The sequence below is a fragment of the Glycine max genome, chromosome 20 (genome assembly GCF_000004515.6).
Source record: "Glycine max cultivar Williams 82 chromosome 20, Glycine_max_v4.0, whole genome shotgun sequence".
Lineage (NCBI taxonomy): Eukaryota > Viridiplantae > Streptophyta > Magnoliopsida > Fabales > Fabaceae > Glycine > Glycine max.
In genome coordinates, this window is record NC_038256.2 from 20,882,780 (window position 1) to 20,896,834 (window position 14,055).

Below are 14,055 nucleotides of genomic sequence, written 5' to 3' on the forward strand. Positions count from 1 at the left end.
ACTTTCAGCATCAAATTCGGACATATGATCAAGTACAATTTCAGACTCAATGCATGAAGAGTGAGAGGCATGCAGATTAGAGTAAAGATCAATCATGTATTCATCAACAACATGGTCAATTATTTCAGCACGAAATACAAAAAGATCTTCAGATGGGTATTTCATAGCATCCAGAATATTAAAATGAACAGTTATATCACCAAACTCCATGGATAGTGTGCCTGCATAAACATCTATCTTAGTTCTAGCAGTTTTCATAAAGGGTCTGCCTAGAATGATGGGAACCGATCCTTGAGAAAATCCATCCTCCATATTCAAAATATAAAAATCAACAGGGAAAATCAGTTCACCAACTCTAACTAAGACATCTTCTATGAAACCAACAGGATAGGCAACACTTCTATTAGCTAAATGAATTACCACATCAGTTGACTGCAAGGGACCTAGAGATAGAGAATTAAAAATAGACAGAGGCATAACACTAACAGAAGCTCCTAAATCTAGCATGGCATTGTCGAACTTACTATTCCCTATAATACAAGGTATGTTGAATGTACCTGGATCTTTACATTTTTCAGGAATTTGCGGAATAGATTTACCAATTAATGCGAAGACATTTCTGCCCATGCTAATTCATTCACTTCCTTTAAGCTTCCTCTTATTAGTGCACATCTCCTTCAAGAATTTGGCATATCTTGGAATTTGCTTTATTGCATCCAGCAAAGGTATGTTTACCTCTACTTTTCTGAATGTTTCCAAGATCTCTTTCTTTGCCTCTTCCATTTTTTTGTTAGAAACTGCTCTTGGAGGGAATGGAAGAGGAGGGATGTGCTGCTTCTGCAAATCAGAATTACCAGTGGAAGATTCACCTGCACAGAAATTGTTAGGTAAATTTTTGTCATCACCTTTTTTTTGGAGTAGAGTGAAGTTTGGCAGGTTCATTTGCAGATGAGGAAGGTGCTACGGGTTGAGTCATTGACACTGCTTTCCCGACCTCAATGAAATGGCACTGACATTTTTGGGATTTTGGACAGCTTGGGAAGGCAGCTTGTCGGAATTCTAGGACTGTTGTTGATTCAATTGTGTAGCCAATTGTCCCATCTGATTTGTTAAGCTCTGAATGGAGGCTCTGGTCTCTTGTTGAAACTGCATGTTTTGCATAGTCATTTGCCTCACAAGTTCTTCGAGGGAAGGTTGTGGAGGAGCCTCAACTGTTGGCTGTTTTTGGGGTTGTTGTTGTTGTTGGATTGGTGGAGGAATGTATGGTCTGCTTGGGCCAGCAGCATTTTGGAAGGAAGGAGCAGGCTGCTATTGTTGTTGCTGAGGGCTAGACCATCTGAGATTAGGGTGATTCCTCCATCCAGGGTTGTATCTGTTGCTGGAGAGGTCATAATTGTTCTGTTGTGGTTGATTTTGCTGCTGAGGTTGAGGAGGTCTATTGTAAATGTTTGCAGCATAAGCTTCGGGCTGCTCAATTGCTCCAGGTTACTGCATGGAAGGGCAAAGGTCTGTATGGTGGTCAGTAAAGGAGCACAATCCACAGACCCTTGCAACAGGTACAAATTTATGGTTCAAGGCCACCTGGGTTACCAAGTTAACCAATGCATCCAGTTTGCCTTCAAGCTTCTTAGTTTCAGATGAGGCAGCTGAGTTTGTAGCTATCTCATGCACTCCTCTAATGACTATAGCATCATTTCTGGCGCTAAACTGCTGGGAGTTGGAAGCCATCTTCTCAACTAAATTTCTGGCTTCAGCAGGAGTCATGTCTCCAAGGGCTCCACCACTGGCAGCATCTATCATACTTCTCTCCATATTACTGAGTCCTTCATAAAAATATTGGAGAACAAGTTGCTTCGAAATCTGATGGTGAGGGCAACTGGCACATAGTTTTTTAAATCTCTCCCAGTACTCATACAGGCTCTCTCCACTGAGTTGTCTAATACCTGAGATATCCTTCCTGATGGTTGTGGTCCTAGAAGCAGGGAAATTTTTTTCTAAGAATACTCTCTTAAGGTCATCCCAGCTCGTGATGGACCGTGGAGCAAGGTAATACAACTAGTCCTTTGCCACTCCCTCTAAAGAATGAGGAAAAGCCTTCAGAAATATATGATCCTCTTGGACATCTGAGGGTTTCATGGTGGAGCAGACAATATGAAATTCCTTCAAATGTTTGTGCGGGTCTTCACCTGCAAGGCCATGAAACTTTGGAAGCAAATGAATCAGTCCAGTTTTAAGAACATATGGGACATCCTCATCAGGGTATTGGATGCACAAGCTTTCGTAGGTGAAATCAGGTGCAGCCATTTCCCTTAGAGTCCTCTCACGGGGTGGAGGTTGTGCCATGTTCTCAGAATGTTCAAAATCATAATGCTCAGAATCATAATGCTCAAAATTATAATGCTCAAAATCTGGATGATCAAAATCACCAATAACAGAATGCATAGATTCACCAGTAATCAGAATGCTCAAAATTATAATGCTCAAAATCAGAATGTTCAAAATTGTAGGAAATTTTTTTCTACCCCAAATACGTCTATAATAATTGTGATTCTGATAACCGGAGCAAAAGCTATGGCCGTTTGAAGTTTTGATAAACACAAAATTTGCTACTTTTTTGGAACTTTCAAATCTGACCAAACTAAAGGTTCTTGCTATTTTTCCCAAAAAATATGGATTGAAAGAAGTCACCACAAAAAAATTCAGCCAAAAATAACAACCTTAGCTACTAAAACAAAAAATCCAAAATAATTCAACATGGGTGGTCGCTAAAATCCGTCGCTACATGATTTCTACTACTACTCTGTTTTGCCGCAAGCAAAAGTGGTTGCTAAGTCCGTCGCAAAACACTATACAAAGCAAAACACCCAAGACTGAAACAGGGGAAGCGCTTAATAGGAAAACTGAAACAGAACACACACTAAACAAAATATCAGGACATTAAACAACACTAACACACATACTAACAATTAAACATAAAACACGAAAGAATTAAACACACAACGCTAGCAATTATGAACCTTTGGACACTGCTCCCCGGCAACGGCGCCAAATTTGATCGAGGCCGTAACCGAATCAAATAAACATGAAAATGCAGTAACTAGGAAGTGATCCTAGGTCGTTTCCCAACGAGCAATGATAAACCAAATGTTCATAATATACTTGCAGTAACAGTAACGATTGGGGGGGGTTTGTTTGTTTTGTGATTTAAGGAGCAGAACAAGTAAACTGGAATACAAAACTAATAATATTAAAAATGGGTTGTTTCCTATGATTCAGAAGCCATTCTCTTATCCTGGGTTATGGAGAATTCGTTCCTAACAATTAACCACTTAATCCAACCCTATTTCAATTTACTAAGCGAAAATCAACTTAGGGTTGTCAATATGTGATTAGGCACCACATACACCAGTTAGCCCTTCGTCCATTAAGCATGAACGCAAGTTAGGCTCAGAGGCAATTAATCGAACACAAAGCGTGCACTGATTAATGTTCACGAATTTGGGTTAACTAGAGAAGGGAAAACTGCCAGGGAACCACATTATAAACGAAACCTCAAAGAGAGTTGGGTCTTTTCCTCAAAAGGAAGCAACACCAGAATATTTAGCCTTCCATAGATTCAAACAGAAAATGTAAATGAAACATGAAGTAGAAACATAAATAAACAGAAACATAAATGTGACAGAAACGAAAATGAAAACAGAAACGTAAATGAAAGTAGAAGAAGAAATAAGAACGAAATTGTAATTAGAAGCAGGAAATGGAAAATTGCATTACGTGTACAGTAGCATCCAAGCAGAAAAACGTAAAACCCTAAACAAAGCTCTGAATAATGAATGGCATAACAGAAAAGCCTTGCACGAATCCCAAGGCTGCTATTTAAAAAGAGTCACTCAAAGTCACTGGGCCCTATTACAATACTCTGGCACAAAACAAAATAAACACTGAACCACATAAAATAAAATTGCGAAATTGCCTAATTAGAAATTAACTAAGGTAACTGCTTTATTTGCCCTCTTCAAGTCCACAACCAAAATCCGGATTAAGTCCAATGTTTCATTAATTCCTGAAATTAGATTAAAAACATCAAATTAGCTAAATGAGCCCAAATAATAAAACTGCCTAATTAATTGACAATTAAGACCAATTAGTAATTAAAATGGTGCAAAAAGGGTTTAGAAAATAGAAGAAAATGATGGCACATCAATAACCGATGTGAATATTTGAATATTAACATCGGTTATTTATAATTAACCGATGTTATACACAAAGAACTACACCAAATAAGTGTATGCATCATCAACGTTGACATCAGTTTTCTAGCAAAACCAATGTTAAGGGCATATATTAAAATCGGTTTTTCTAGAAAACCGATGTTAAACTAACATATTAACATCGGTTTTACTGGAAAACCGATGTCAAGGTTCATCATGCGTACACTTTTTTTGCTGTTGTTCATTGTGTTTAACATCGGTTATTTAGAGAGCCGATGTTGTTATATGTATGTTAACATCGGTTCTCCAAAACCGATGTTAACATTCATACATTCAACATCGTCACTTTCAACATTGGTTTTAGAACCGATGTAGAATGTTCTAAATAACCGATGTTGAAAGTGTATTTTCTAATAGTGTTTGTAGAACAAAACGTATGTTGAACGCATATGCATGATGATGCAATGACTTATGCAAAATGTGATGCTGGAATATGATAATGGACAAATGTAGGAAAGATATGTTCATTATGATGTCATGAAGAGATGCTTATGTGATGCATGATATGAATGCATTTACGGACACGAGGGCCCGAAAAATTATCTCTTCTTACTTGCGCATTTGGGGGTGCAGTGCCCCATGTGTGCAGTTTAAGAAGGTGATATAGATCTTTCGGCTTCCCATAACAAAAGACGAGACCAACATACAACGCGTGTGTGACGACATGATGTAGACTCACAAAAGCATAACATGGGGATACACAGAGTACGACAATATCCACAAATAATTACAAGCAAAGGCGTACATGACATTTAGAACTACATGCATGGCAGTGTTTAAAACGGCACGCAGCGTGTTTGCTCCGTGCCCATATTTTAGGTACCTATAGGATAATATATAGGGGTCTCTAATAACTACTCCCAACGATCCATATCTCACATGGATGTTTACTAGAGGTATCATCACTCAAGATAATAATATTGCGGCGGTATGGAATACCAGCGACAACATATTATAAAGAGAGAAAGCTCTAGACGAGGTTTCACTATTATCACAGTACAAAAAAAAATGCTCACACAAAGTTTCACAATTCCACGCTTTCCTAAAATAGGCCTAACTCACAAAAATAGTCCCCAGTTGATGCAATCCTACCCCGCAAGGGCATTGGGTAAAAGACTCCAAGTCGATTGGGCTAGAGATCCAAGGGAAGGCCCTAGGGTTCTCATGAGCCTTAGGTTAGATTTGGAGCCCATGGGCTAAGTATGAGCCCGCTTATCTTTGTAAATATTAGAATAGGTTTCTCTTTCCTCTAGGCCTTGTATTTTGGCCATTCTAGTAGTATAGGATTTTAGCCTTGTATTTCGGGGCATTTTGAGTAGTCTTTGTAGTAAGGACTTTTTTTTTTGTATTTTCATGTTTTTTGTCATGGGGGTGAGCTTAGCTATTATAGGGGGTGTGTAGCTAAGCTCTAGCTTCTCATCTCAAGGAGGTGAGCTTAGCTATTAGAGAGGTGTGTGTCGCTAAGCTCTAGTTTCTTTAGGAATCTTCTTAAGGAAGCTTCTCAAGGAGGTGAGCTTTGTTATGAGAGGGGTCTTTGTAGCTAAGCTCTAGCTTCTCAAGGAAGTTTTTTCAAATAAGCTTCTCAAGGAAGTTTTCTCAAGAAATCTTCTCAAGGAAGCTACCTAGTCTATAAATAGAAGCATGTGTAACAACACTTGTTGTAACTTTGATGAATGAGAGTATTGTGAGACATACTTCAAAGTTCCACTTCTCTCCCTCTTTTATTCCTTCAATTTCGTGCTTCCCCTATCTCTTTCTCTCCCTCTTTCTTTTCCTCCATTGAAGCATCCTCTCCAAGCTTGTTATCCAAGGCTCATCTTGGTGGTGAAGCTCCTTCTTCCATGGCTTATTCCTTAATGGATGGCGCCTCCTCTCACCTCTTTTCCTTTGTCTTCCGCTGCATCTCCATGGTGGAAAATCACCATTAAAGGACCCCATTGAAGCTCAAAGATCTAGCGTCCATAGAAGCAACACAAGCAAGCTTCCATCAAGTGGTAATCAGAGCACAAGAGCTTCAAGTAGGTGCTCATTAAACCTCCATTAAAGTTTTTGCTTTACCTTCTCTTCCATTGTTGTTTCTTCATTTTTTTCTCCATGTATCTCCTCACATGTCTTGTGATAAATGTTTTTAACATGATTCTTTAGAGTTTCCACCGATTAAACTTGCTATAGAAGCTAGATTTGATTTTCTATGGTTCAAATTTCTTGTTCGTGTTCTTGAACCATGAATTGTGTTGAGTTTAGGTTCCTTTGAGTTTTGTCTGGTTATTTTTTGTGGCTGAAACCTAAACCACAAAATTCTTACAAAAATATTAAAGTAGAAGAAAACCTCAAAAATCTAGAGTGACTTGTTCACCTATTGTAGTTTTGTCATAGAAGTCATCTCTAGTCATGAAACTTGTCACATAAGATTTCTTATGTTGTGCTGAATTTTATTTTCTTGTTTCTTTGTCTAACTCATTTGTTCATGAGTGTATGAAATTCTTTTAGCCTATTATTTGATTTGAGTCAAATCTTTCATGTTAATTAGTCCTTAACATGTTCATGCAAAAATCTTAGAGAGTCTTTGATTGTGAACCTTTTCTTGAACTTTTAGGTTTCCTTATGATTGTGTCTATTGTGAATTTGAGTTTTGGTGATTGAATTTCTGGCTGAAATGTTGATCCTAAGTGAATATTGAACTCCTAAAACTGTGTTAAACAATCCTAGTGAGTTCAACATACATAGGAAGGTTGAAAGTAAGCCTAAGGCAATCAATATACAATGCTTAAAAAAAATTGCTGATGCTGGCAGCTTCGACATACAAACTTTTAAAAATTACTGAGAATTGGTTACTTCGAATTTTGAGCTGAAATGTTTACTGAATTTGCTAGACATCTGGAAAAAAGTTATAAAAAAAGAACCAAGTGATTTGGATAAAAGGAAAAAATACTAAAAATCACACAAGTTGGCAGAAAAATCAGTACCCAGGAAAAAAAAAGTGAAAGGGAAGTGTGCTTGTTGTTTTGGCTCAAAATTTATTCTATAATTGGTGCCTATGTTATACCAATCTTAGTTCCGAAATTTCAATTGAAAATTACTGTGAAAAAAAGTGCCAAATCTAGAGGTTTGTTGAGTCATTTTTTTTATAGTTTTTTTTTCTCTACTCTAAAGCCATTCTAAGTTTCTCTATGAGTCCTAGCTTGCTTCTATGTCTTTTTCATTGCTTTAATTGTTGAGTAATCCTTGAAAAATTGTCTTGTTAAAACCCCATTGGTTTAGATTTGATTTCATTTTTTTGGTCTTTGGTTATTGCTTGTCTCTTTGTTTCCTTGTTTGTGGGTTGCCATATAGGGAATTGGAAGGAGGATTGGTGCCATCCCTTGAAGAATTTGAGTCAAGAAGAAAAGGGCCAACCACCTTAAGAGCTATTGGACTAAGAAGCACTCCATATTGAGTGAATCACCAAAGAATGAACAACAATCTTTTGTAATTTTATAATTTGCAATTTACTTACCTTCATTGCTTTCAAGTTTAGTAAAAAAAAGGCTTTTCATTGGAAGTGTATTGGGAGCCTCCAATAGGTTACCAAACTTCCATTTGTGTGTAATAATTTTAGGCAATTTTTCCTTAGGATAGTGAGTGTTTTGTTGGGAACCTTGAATGTGGTCATCCAAACACTCTTAGGATTCACCTAGTTTACTTTTCTTGCTTACTTTCATAGCTTATTTCCTTTACCTTCCATTGTCAAACCGCCTAGATAGCTTTCCTTTTACCAATTAGTTTTTTACCTTATCTTTCACACCTCTTTTAGTGTTTATTTGGCTAGTTTCAACCATAGTTTCTTTTACCTTTTGTTTTCAAACCTCCAACAAGAAAGAACCACAACATAGGAACCAACATGAGTCATCATTCATCTAGTGTTAATGGAGAGGGTACTAGTCATAAAGACCCTTTATCTAGAATCTTAGATGAGTTGAGTTCCCTCAAGTTATGAAAAGAAAAATAAGAGAGAAAAGAAAAAGAAAAAATAAGAGAGGAAGAAAGAAGAAAAATAATGAAAGAAATGAAAAGAGAAAAACATGCCTCCTATAGTGGTCATAACTCTTGTAAGACCCTAAGTGAAGAACTTCGTGACTATTATGAAGGAAGGCATAGGTCACATCTTAGACCTCACTCCCATAGGAGAGAAATGGAAAGAAAGCCTCAAGAGGCTAACATTAACCTCCCATACTTCCATGGGAAGGACAATGTAGAGGCTAACTTAGATTGGAAAATAAGGGTAGAACAACAACTTAAAAACAAGTCTACTTCAAAATCTTATGGCTCTCACTCTTATCAAAAGAAAGACCAAGGTCAAGGCATCTTAGGGGTGACACCTTCTAAGCCCAAAGATGGTAAGGGGAATACAATAGAAAAGCAAGCCCCTAAGGCTAGTATGCAAGAGAAAACTAGCTCTATAAAGTGCTTTAAATGTCTTGGAAGAGGACACATTACTTCTCAATGCCCCACCACAAAAACCGTGATTATGAGGGGCCAAGACATTTATAGTAGCCAAGATGAGGCTACTACTTCACCTTCCTCTAGTGAAAGTGAAGAAGCAAAAGGGGAAAAATCTAGTGAAGAAATCTACCCCCAAGAATAAGGACAACCATTAGTGGTTAAAGAGAAGTGTAAGGAGGTAAGTGTCTCCTCCAAGAGTTTAGCTAAGAAGGAAACTCATTTTACAATAAAGACAAACATTAAAGAAACTTTCCCTCTTAGAAAACCTCCACATTTTCTCTTTTGTAAAAAGGCACTTGCTAGCATTGCCACACCTCTTGGGCTTGAGTTTGTTCCTCAAGTAAAGAAGTTGTTGGATGAGGGTTTGGTTCGCAAGAGCTTAAATCCTTGTGCTTTGTTGGTGCCCAAAATAGGTATTACTAGGCACCAAGTCCTTAAAATAGGTGGTATGATGAATGTTTTGAGTGGTGCAACACTCTTTTGTAAAATCACTCATGCACCCAACATCTTCATGATTTGTGTACATAGGGACCCATTGGGTAGGTTTGTTCTTATTTTTAGTTTCAATACAAACTTAGGTACTCATATGGGACACCTTAGGTTTGTCATACTTTTTGGTAGGAATAATCAATATGAAAATACAGAAAAAGGTATGTTTTATTGTGTTACATTTCTTAATTTTTCAAATAGTGATGAAGGGGTTCCCATGAACCCTAAGAGAATAAAGGTCATTCCTGAGTGGCCTACTCCACCAAGTATAAGAAAAATTTGGGGCTTCCATGACTTAACAAACTTTTACAAAAGGTTTGTCCCATATTTTTCTATACTTGTAGCACCACTCATTGAGTTGGTGAGAAACCATGTTCCTTCATGGGAAAATGCCCAGGAAATAGGTTTTCAAACCTTACCTTACTTCAACATACCAAACACCACTAATACATATGTTTTTGTTCTTTTTACAGGTGTTGAAGGAAGGAGCCCAAGGTATGAAGAACCTCGGGATTTGAGGTCAAATCCTTTCCAAGGTGGAGGGAATGATGCAATCCTACCTCGCAAGGGCATTGGGTAGAAGACTCCAAGTCGATAGGGCTAGAGATCCAAGGGAAGGCCCTAGGGTTCTCATGTGCCTTAGGGTAGATTTCGAGCCCATGGGCAAAGTATGAGCCCGCTTATCTTTGTAAATATTAGAATAGGTTTTTCCTTCCTTTGGGCCTTGTATTTTGGCCATTCTAGTAGTATAGGGTTTTAGCCTTGTATTTCGGGGCATTTTGAGTAGTCTTTGTAGTAAAGACTTTTTTTTTGTATTTTTCATGTTTTTTGCCATGGGGGTGAGCTTAGCTATTATAGGGGGGTTGTAGCTAAGCTCTAGCTTCTCATCTCAAGGAGGTGAGCTTAGCTATTAGAGAGGTGTGTGTAGCTAAGCTCTAGCTTCTTTAGGAATCTTCTTAAGGAAGCTTCTCAAGGAGGCGAGCTTAGTTATGAGAGGGGTGTGTGTAGCTAAGCTCTAGCTTCTCAAGGAAGTTTTCTCAAAGAAGCTTCTCAAAGAAGTTTTCTCAAGAAATCTTCTCAAGGAATCTACCTAGTCTATAAATAGAAGCATGTGTAACACTTGTTGTAACTTTGATGAATGAGAGTCTTGTGAGACATACTTCAAAGTTCCACTTCTCTCCCTCTTTTATTCCTTCAATTTCGTGCTCCCCCTTCTCTTTCTCTCCCTCTTTCTTTTCCTACATTGAAGCATCATCTCCAAGCTTCTTATCCAAGGCTCATCTTGGTGGTGAAGCTCCTTCTTCCATTGCTTATTCCTTAATGGATGGTGCCTCCTCTCACCTCTTTTCCTTTGTCTTTCGCTGCATCTCCATGGTGGAAAATCACCAATAAAGGACCCCATTGAAGCTCAAAGATCCAGCCTCCATAGAAGCCCCACAAGCAAGCTTCCATCACTAGTGGAGTCGCCAACTGTCGCAACCTACCCTTTTGCGGGCGAGCGAAGTGAGGCTCACGGGTGCGTCTTCCAAAGGAGGAAAATGCGCGGAGTCGCCACCAACATTTATTTGTGGAAAACATTGGAAAAACTGAAGGAAACCGGTCATGAAGAATATTCCAGATTCGGGAGTTGTATTTACGTTTGAGGAAGGTATTAACACCTCTCACGTTTGTCCCAAAGGACAACAGCCTTAAATTAGAATTGTGTGAAATTGTGTGTCATACCCTAATTTCGTCCGGGGACCTTTGCTTGATGACATGCGACCTTTCTTTGGTCCTTGTGAGGTGCTTGGCATCCATCATTGGGCAATTTGTGAAATTCCAGGACATGCCGAAAAACCAAAAAAATTATATTGATGCACAATCCGTAAGTTTCCGTGACACACCGGAAATCAAATGGAAGCATCGTTGCATAATTAAGTGAGGTTCTGTAACATTCCGTAAGTCAAAAGGGGGATGATTATGTAATCCGCAAGGTTCCGTAACATTACGGAAAGAAAACAAGTATTGTTACGAGATTCGTAAGTTTCCGTAACTTTACGAAAAAAGAATCACCAAAAAAGGTAAGGGGGTGAACTTATCAAGATAGGGGTGTAAATAGCAATTCAAATCTAGGCCCTTCTAGAACATTTTGGAAGTTGGGTTGCTTAAGGAGGAAGCAACTGGGCGGCAAGCTCCTCCACGTTTTTGAAAAATGGTTTTCGGGGCTTCCGCGGCTTCCGTAATACTTCCGTAAAATTTCCGAAAACTTTGGGTAAGCATATTCCACTTAACATTGGTGAAAGGGAAGAGAAAAAAGATGAAAATCAAATTCGAAAACAGTTCCGTAAGGCTTCCGTAACTTTTCCGTAAAATACGAAAAGGGGGGTGAACTTAGTAATTCGGGTGCGCTTAGAAATCTTCTTCATTAAGTCTTTGGGCGGCAAGCACCTCCCTTTTTTCTATAAATAGGGGAGGGGGGAGCTGTTTCAAAATGTTCAGCCCCTTTGGCACTTCTCTCTCTTTCGAATTTGCTTGGAAAAATCATTTCCGTGAAGAAAATCTAAGCCGAGGCGCTTCCGAAACGCTTCCGTAAGCGATTCTGTGGAAATTCTTCATCGTTCTTCACCGTTCTTCATCCGTTCTTCGTTCTTTCTTCGTTCTTCAACGGGTAAGTTTTCGAATTCGAGACTTTCAATTCATTTCTTGTTTTGTGTACTTTCACTTTAATTTCGTTTACTTTCAGTTTTCTTTTCTTCCGTTTTTAACGTGCTTTAACCATTTATTTAAGCCGTTTTCTCGTCTAATAAATGATAAAATGAATTTCAACCGATCATTTGTGTTGTAATCTCGTTTAATCACTGTTAAAACGAAATCTAACTGATCGTTCACGCTATAACCTCGGTTAAACCAAAAAAAGTAAAATAATAATAAAATAATCAAAATATCTTTGAATAAAATAATAAAAAAAATCAATCGGACGTTTTTCTTTGGAAGTTTCCTTGAATGAATTGATTAATAACCAAAGTGAAACTAAGACTAAAATCAACTCACAAATCAAGTTTTTTTCCGAAAAATCACTAAAAACCGTTTTAAGGTCCAACGCCTTAAACGGTCCTCTTTGCTTTTATCGGTTAACATGGACCGTTCAAAAGCATAAAATCAACATGTGACTTTACCGCTTTTGCAAGAACTACGTAGGTCTGATTTCCTCATCGCAATTGAGGATACGTAGGAGCAAAAGCCCCGCTTTTGTCGACCACCCCAAGAGATCGTTAATGGTCCAAATGCCTTAACGTTTCTCTCCTTTCAAAAACAAGAGATCGTTAATGGTCCAATGCCTTAACGTTTCTCTCCTTTCAAAATCAAAAGACCGTTTAATGGTCCAACACCTTAAATGACCTTTTGTTCAAATAAAAAACATATTTTGCAAAAAAGACAAAAAACAAACTTAAACCAAACACTTTGTTCCGAAAGAACTACGTAGGTCTGATTTCCTCATCGCAAATTGAGGAATACGTAGGAGCAAAGGGAAACACCCTTGTCGACCACTAAAAGAGAAAAAATATAAAAAGGGTATAAAGGATATAAGGACATAAAGGGAAACATAAAAACCAAAGTCATGTTTGCACATTCGATTAAAGGCTGCCGTCCCTTGGGACGGGCGTGTGGGGTGCTAATACCTTCCCCGCGCGTAAATACAACTCCCGAACCTTTCACTTAAAAGTTCGTAGATCGCGTCTTTTCCGGTTTTTCCGACGTTTTCCTCAAATAAACGTTGGTGGCGACTCCGCGCGTATTCCTTTCGTGGAACACGCATCCCGCGAGTCACGCGTCGCCCTCCCGCCGAAGGGTAGGTTGCAACAGTTGGCGACTCCACTGGGGACTGTTTTTAGAGAGTTAGGCCATTTAATTTTGTGCAATGTTTTACCATGACTTACTCCTTTGTTGGCTTCCCCTTATTATGTTCTTGTATATATAACTCTTTGATGCTTTTAGTGCATTTTTTTTGTATGCATGAGGTAAATATTTATTCATTTGATGCACACAAACACTAACACTATTTGCACACACGGTGAGTTGAAAAAGGGCCCTATACCCGGGTTCGTGGGAACATAAGGAGTGGAGGTGAATCCGTGATCATGCTAGGTCTCCGACTTGCTTGATTACAGTGAACCCTCATCTAGAGTTTTCTCTTTGAAAACATATTGTTGCTAGTAGTCCCTACTGCTGCAGTATGTTCTTCGAAGGGGATGATACCTCTAGAAACCATCAAGAGAGATATGACTACCTTGGGGGTTATCACTAAAAGCCTAGTTAGCTCTCTCCCTTATAGGTCCCTTAAATAGGGGCATGGAGCAAACACGCTGCGTGCCATTTTTCACACTGCCATGCATAAGTATCATATACCCTTTTGCTTATATTTGTTTGTGAATATTGTCGTACTATGTACATCCCCGTGTTGTGCCTTTCGCATATGCATCATGCGTGGGTTTCGTCTTTGATCCCCTCACTTTAGCAAACCGACGGAGGGTCCGTGTCGCCTTCTTAAAAAACATACATTGGGTGCCATGCTGCCCAAACGTTGTATCCAAGAAGGAAACAATTTCTCGGGCTCCCGTATTCGTAAATTGCATCTGTGTCATATGCATTTCTTCATGCATTCATCCATTCCACCCATGATAGATGTAGGAGTTTTGTTTCGCACTAGATTTTATTTCACTTTAGTAAAACATGGGATCAAGTCAAAAGCCTTCGCTTAAAAAGAGGTTCTATCAAGTCAAAATCAAGAGCTTAGAGGTCACCAGTTTACGAAAGTTGGGGCAATTAATGGGTC

General features: G+C 38.6%; 1 non-coding gene across 1 annotated transcript; it reads left to right on the top strand.

Annotated features, from left to right (window-relative positions):
- Positions 1–1,858: 1,858 nt before the first annotated feature.
- LOC113000864 (small nucleolar RNA R71) lies at positions 1,859–1,965 on the top strand. The gene has a single exon (XR_003266185.1). It is a non-coding gene; the product is annotated as a small nucleolar RNA R71 (small nucleolar RNA).
- The last annotated feature ends 12,090 nt before the right edge of the window (positions 1,966–14,055 follow it).